General features: G+C 45.3%; 1 protein-coding gene across 1 annotated transcript in view; it reads left to right on the forward strand.

Moving 5' to 3' along the window:
* Positions 1-1,170, forward strand: part of DGKE (diacylglycerol kinase epsilon) — a 28,842-nt gene extending 27,672 nt beyond the window's left edge. The window contains exon 13 of the mRNA XM_059669555.1: positions 801-1,170. The gene's annotated coding sequence lies outside the window, so the exon portion shown is untranslated. The remainder of the gene's footprint in view (positions 1-800) is intronic.
* Positions 1,171-7,155: the final 5,985 nt, after the last annotated feature.

Here is a 7,155-nt window from a genome sequence, read left to right on the forward strand (position 1 = left end):
TTTTCGGCAGGGTTTGGGACTAGGAAATAGAAACAGCATTTTTCTCATGGGAGTAGATAGAAAAGTAAATTAGTCTATAAAAAAGCTCTAACCACTGTGAGCTCTTGAGGGCAGAGAGCTTACCTTGTTCATCTTTGCATCCAATTAATGAGTATTTTGTATTTTCTGTGAAGATCCTGTTCTGTGTTATGGAACCCTTACGCTACAGCAAGCATGTCAAACTCGCGGGCCGCATGCCTTGTTTATTTGGCCCGTGTTAGCCTTTGAGTTTGACATGCTTGGCCTACAGGACATGGCTCTCAGCCTCCAATTCCCAGCATATGAGCAGGTGGGGCACTCAGCAATCTGAACAAATTAAGTTGCTGAGGTGCTGCATTCATAGGGCAGCCAGGCAAACAGCAAAGCTTTGTGCTCCTCTATCTCATGCCCCATCCTCTGGAAAGTGCCCCCAACCAAAGACTCTGCCGAAGGGGCGTGTTCATACCATGTGATCATTCCTCCCTTGTGACTGATTGGTCCCAGGGAGCCCATCAATGGACCAGCAACCAATTGGAGTCTCCGCTAGGCTTTGTTTTCATGTGTGGCCCTGGAACTGGCCCACCAAGAAAGAAGTACAGAATTGAGACTAAGAGTCTAGAAATTTTTCTAGCTATCTTGACAACTGAATCTAACCATAGTAAAATGTGGTTTGTATTTTGTATGTCTTTTTCATGTCATTTTCTTCTATTTTATAAAAATATCAATACATGATGTATTGGAAAAAAATTTTAATGCATCAAACCCCTGCTTCTTCACCACAGTAAGTTTGAAAAGCTGTGAAGGAGAGATTGTTCCATGGCGTGACCGCTGCTGGACCCACAAGCTGGACCCGGCCAGAACAGAGATTGCTTGCCTGCAAAGCCGCCCTTCGGGACTATCTGCTCATAATCAATGTTCATTCTGACATTAATCAGCATCCCTCCCGGCTCCTGGAAGAGGCTGATGCCTCGATCTGGTCAAGCGTGTAATTTCCTGTGTCTGGTAGCATTCACATGCTAGTGCCTGCAACTGTTCCCTCTTTCCCCCTGGATATAATTCTTTGGCACCTACCAAGCAGCACAGGGACCCACTTCATCTTCTATCCATCCAAGATGCCTTGTATAGAAGTTTCGCTTAATAAACTCTATTAATTCCCAGACTGGAGTGGCCAGCCTCTTTCATTCGTCTTTCCCTGCCCTCCACTTACGGAGTATATTTTCAGTCCTTGGACCCTCCCCTGGGTCTGCATGTACTAACACTGGAGTGAGGGGAGACAGGACAAGATACACAGAGGAGCAGTTGTCCTAAACAGAAGATGCAAGACCTTGGCTACACCAAACTAAGCAAGTCAGTGGGGTTTTTCATTAAATATTGTTACTTTGTTAAGGAACACTGGGGCATAACTGGCAGCACAGAGGAAAGGAACTGCCTCATAAAAAGGGAAAGATCAAAAATACAAACGAAAAGAGATAACCGTGGAACAGAATTCCAGCATCTACTCTGCACCTCCCTTGTTGTTTTGTTAATCCTCACCCGAGAATATTTTTCCATTGATGTTGAGAGAGAGTGGAAGAGAGAGGGAAAGACAGAGAGAAACATCGATGTGAGAGAGACACATCGATTGGTTGCCTCCTGCATGAGCTCCAACCAAGGCTCGGGCCGGGGGGGAGCCTGCAACCAAGGTACATGTCCTTGACCGAAATCGAACCCAGGACCCTTTGGTCTACAGGCCGACGCTCTATCCACTGAGCCAAACCAGCTAGGGCTCTGCACCTTCTCTTAGTGACCATGTTGCCATAAGTTGGGCATGATCACTTCTAGGGTCCTCCCCTTTCGCCCATGGTAAAGACTGCTGTTTCCTAAAAGTGTGCAACCTGGTCCTGCTGTATTTCATTTCTGGTTATTGGCTACCTTCCCGAGAGGTGACAGGTGAAAGGCCACTGGGTGCCGCTGTGGGAACGGGATGAAGATCTCTGACTTGAGCTATATGAAGCAGTTAGACACAATGAGCAGTGTCTCATTGTGACTCATTCAGGAACGGAAAGCAAAACAGAAACTCCCCACCTACCAGGTGGGGCTTCTGTTAATAGAGCAAAGGGCTTCTCCTGGGATAGGACAGAAGTGTGCAGGAACCCACAGAGGGAAATGCATGCAGAAGCTTGTTGACATTTCATAGAAGTTTTTAAGATTTCTTTGCTGGCATCTATTTCTAACTAAAGAGAGTTGACACTTCCTACATCAGCAGTCAATTTAGATTTACATTTTAAAACGTTCCAAAAGGAAACAGCACGAATTGCATTCAGCCTTTTCTTTTCTTTCTTTTTTTGCCTTTTCTTTAGATATAAAGAGGCATCACTTCTTACAAATAAGCAATGAAAGCTTTATAAGGTAGAAGTAAGTTTCTGAGATTTTTTTTTTTAAAGAAGCAACGTATGCCTTGGCCGGTCTTGCTCAGTGGTTTGAGCGTCGACCCTCGGACAGGAGGGTCTTGGGTTCAATTCCTGGTCAAGGGCACACACCTCGACTGTGGGCTCGATTTTTTGGCCCCCAGATAGGGGCATGTGTGGGAGGCAATCAGTCGATGTGTCTCTCTCGCATTGATGTTTCTCTCTCTCTCCCCCTCTCCTCTCCCCTCCACTCTCTAAAAATCAATGGGAAAAAAACATCGGATGAGGATTAACAAACAAAAAAGAAGAAACTTATGTTAAAGAAGCACTAATGTGGTTGGGTATTTTAAGAATTGAGTTTCTGTTCTCTAAACAAGTGACACTACTCTTTGTGCCTTTTCAAGGATTATTGCATCTGGTAGTCCCAGTAGCATCAGGTGGTAAATAATCCAATATTATTCATAGATATGGGTATTGAAGTTCAAATGCTATTATCTACGTCATGAATCCTTTTACATAGAGGGAGATGAATAGAAAATTGTAAACTGAGGAGCTTTTTTTCATATGAACATTCCCTTATCCTCAAGAGCAAAACTCCAGTAACTTCACAGAACAACAGTAAATGAACACAGATGCTGGCCAACCTGAAACTAGTAAATGTTAAAGGAGGAAAAAAAAAGACTGAGAGAATTATGGTGTTGCTTTTTTTTCAAATGTTAGCGTAGTATTATTCGCTATTCTACATGCTAAGCTATGCACAAGGGGGAAACATTTTCCTTTTTTTCAGCTGATCGAATAATCAAATTGATATGAGACAGATTAACAAGAGAAAATAACCAAGTTTCATTTCACATGTACATATGGGAACATACATGAGAATCAGAGACCCACATGCGTGACAGGTTCAGAGACAGAAAGTTAAAATGAGGTCTATACGTCAGTCTGGGGTAAGGATGAGGTCAGATGCCTTGGGATTCAGAGAGGAAGGTCATTCCCAGGCAGATAAGACAGGCAAATGTTCAGTAGTTAGATGTTTGCCCTGCCCCAGAGCTAGGTCATAAAAAGTTACTATGGGAAAGGCCTCCGAGTTAAATTCTGTAAGGAGAGGTAAAAGTTTCTCATGAACCTGCAGGGTCTCGGTTGCCTTCAGTTCAAGATAATTCACAGGCCAAAGCAGTACATCCTGTGGAGGCCTGTTCTGACCCTTCCGGATACATTAAATGTAAGCGGTCTAAACACACTAATTAAAAATAGATCATTAGATTGCATAAGAAAACAAGACTCAACTATATGCTGTCTATAAAAAATACATTTTAAATATATGATGACACACGTTAAAAGCCAAAGGATGAAAAAAGAGCTATATCATGGTAATATTAATCAAAAGAAAGCTACTATGTCTATAGTAATATCAGACAAAGTAGTTTTCAGAGCAAAGAATATTAACAGAGATGAAAAGGGTCACTTCATAATGATAAAGAGGTCAATTTGCCAAAAGGACATAAATATCTAAATATTTACGCACTTAATAATAAGAAAGCTTGCCAAAACCGGTTTGGCTCAGTGGATAGAGCGTCGGCCTGCGGACTGAAGGGTCCCAGGTTCGATTCTGGTCAAGGGCATGTGCCTGGGTTGCGGGCACATCCCCAGTGGGAGATGTGCAGGAGGCAGCTGATGGATGTTTCTCTCTCATCGATGTTTCTAGCTCTCTATCTCTCTCCCTTCCTCTCTGTAAAAAATCAATAAAATATATTAAAAAAAAAATAATAAGAAAGCTTCCAATTACCTAAAACAAAGACTGGTAAACGTTCAAGTTTTGGTCAGAGATTTAAACACTGTTCTCACAAGAACTGATCCAAGTAGACATAAATCAGTAAAGACATAAAGGCCTTGAACAACACTATCAACCAACTTGACCAATTGACATAGAACATTTCACCCAATAACAGCAGCATACACATTTTTTTTCAAGTGCACATATAACATTTTCCAAGCTAGATCACATTCTGAGTCACAAAACAAAATTTGATACACTTAAAACAATTCAAACCATGCAAAGTATATTCTCAGACCACAGTGGAATCAAATTTAAAACCAATAACAACAGAAAGATATCTGGAAACCCCCCAAATATGTGAAAAACAAACAGCACTTCTAAATAACCAATGGGTGGGAATGTAAATTACAGCATAGGAAATATAGTCAAATATATATATATGAGCCTAAGTGACCCAGTGACCAAACGGCTTAACAACTGGTCGACCGGTCGCTATGACATGCACTGACCACCAGGGGGCAGACACTCAACGCAGGAGCTACCCCTTGGTGGTCAGGGTGCTCCCACAGCCAACCTCCTGCAACTGGCCACTGGGTCAAAGCAGGAGGAAAGTCTTTGGAACTGAATGAACATGAAATCATGGAGATCCAGTTTCCAGCTGCGCATAGAAGCGCGGCCGATGCCACTCCCTCCTACCAATCAGCAAAAGCAGAACAGACTGAAAAAATCAACAGCTCTCCTTGGATTTGTGAGAGAGGAGGACAAGGGCAAGCTGCCGCTCAGAGACTGGAGGGACAGACAGACAAATGCAGGGAACCCCGGCTTCCCAGAGCGGACACTCACCGGAGACGAGAGCCGAAACCTAGAGTAGGAACACCCGACGCCTTGCTGAGGCTCAGGGCCAACCACTCGGCACTAGAAACTCCAGGGGGGACCAGGGATGGGGGGGCCCCCACCCTATGGTGAGATTTACCTCCAAGAGCTCAGCCAGGTCCCCACAGTCCACATCCGGGGAATCCCTCCCGCTTCCGGTGGGAGGAGGGAGAGACGACTCTGAAAACCCAGAGCCTCTGTTCCTAATGCGGCCTCTTGCAGGAGGAGCTGGTGAGCCCGAGCCTCTGCTGGGTTTTGTTTTTTTTTTTTTTTAATATATTTTATTGATTTTTTACAGAGAGGAAGGAGAGGGATAGAGAGTTAGAAACATCGATGAGAGAAACATCCATCAGCTGCCTCCTGCACATCTCCTACTGGGGATGTGCCTGCAACCCAGGTGCATGCCCTTGACCGGAATCGAACCCGGGACCCTTCAGTCCGCAGGCCGATGCTCCATCCACTGAGCCAAACCGGTTACGGCTGCTGGGGTTTTATCAGAGCCCGAGGGGCCGGATAAAGGAATGCCTGAGGCCAGCCCACTCCAGCCTTCCTGTCGCCCTTGGGGGAGGGAAGGGGGAAACAGAACCACTGTGAAGGTCACACTCCAGAAGCATGGGGTCACTTAAAGCCCGAGGCCTCATCCCAGGGCTACAGGGCACTCCCAGACCTCCTCCCGCCCCAACCTCCCAGCCACACGACCGAGGCCTACCGACAGCACTTCCCTTCGCCCAGCAGGTCCCGTCTGACCAGCAGGAGGACGTACAGGGCTCACCAACAGGCAGGAAGCCCCAGATGCAGAGACAGAGCAAGCCTCAGAACCAAACATCCACAGACGACTTCTCCAACAGCAGCAAACTCGCTGAAACATCCCCCAACATCGACCACATTCCAGCCATACAACACACACTAACAAATTGTTGTTGTTGTTAACCCTCACCAGAGGATATTTTTTCCTTCGTTGTTTTTTTTTTTTTTTTTTTTTTTTTCAGAGAAAGAGGAAGGGAAGAAGCAGGGGAGGGAGGGAGGGAAGGAGAGAGAGAGGGAGGGAGAGAGAGAAACATCAATGTGAGAGACACATCAACTGGTTGCCTCCCGCACTCATCCCTACTGGGGCTGAGGATCAAACCCACAACCCAGGTATGTGCCCTTGACTGGGAATCAAACTGCGACCCTTCAGGCCAAGGGGCACCACTCTAACCACTGAGCAGCCGGCCAGGACCACCTTAACAAATTTAACAGAAGAGAAATCATACCATGTCTGCTCTCAGACCACAGTAGAATTAAACTAGAAATCAGTAACAGAAAGATAACTGAAAAATCCCCTCCCCCCAAAAAATGTGGAGATTAATCAGCACCCTTCTAAATAACACATGGGTCAAATCTCCAGAGAAATTTTAAAATATTTTCAACTAAATTAAAATGAAAATACAACCTATCAAAATGTGTGGCCCTGGCCAGTGTGGCTGAGCGTCATCCCGTGTACCAAGAGGTAGAGGTTGCCCTTTCGATTCCTGATCAGGGTATATGCCCAGGTTGCCGGTTTGATCCCTGGTCGGGGTGGGTGTGGGAGGCAAAATGTTTGTCTCTCTCTCTCTCCCTCTGCCTTCCTCTCTCTCTTAAAAAAAAAAGAAAAGAAAGAAAAAAAATCAGTTAAAAAACATTTTTTTTGTAGTATGAATATATTTCTTTACTAGGACTCTCACAACAATGATACATTAGCACTGCCCTTCTGACGTGATCAAGAACACATACATCTGACCCACATTGTGGCAGGACAGGAAATGGGTAACGGCTCTCAGAGCTGACACCAAGCGTCCACTGAAGAAATCTATTCACCAGAAAGGATTTTTCCCTGGACTCCCTCACCTCTGTTGTAGCTTCCATGTCTCCAAGACTTGCCCAGCATCCTTCAGTCCAGCACCAGTTGACTCTACTTTCTCTTGCCACTGCAGACTCCTTTAAGACCTAGGACCCAGGTCAACTGCTCCGTGTCTCACTAGCCCAGGCCACTTTTGGAATGCTGCCGCACACATCTCTTTGGAATGCTGCTGTCCTGCCACCCTCAGGGGCACAATTGGGAGATTGTTTTTTTGGGGGGTG

Source organism: Myotis daubentonii, chromosome 16, assembly GCF_963259705.1.
Source record: "Myotis daubentonii chromosome 16, mMyoDau2.1, whole genome shotgun sequence".
NCBI classification, from domain to species: domain Eukaryota; kingdom Metazoa; phylum Chordata; class Mammalia; order Chiroptera; family Vespertilionidae; genus Myotis; species Myotis daubentonii.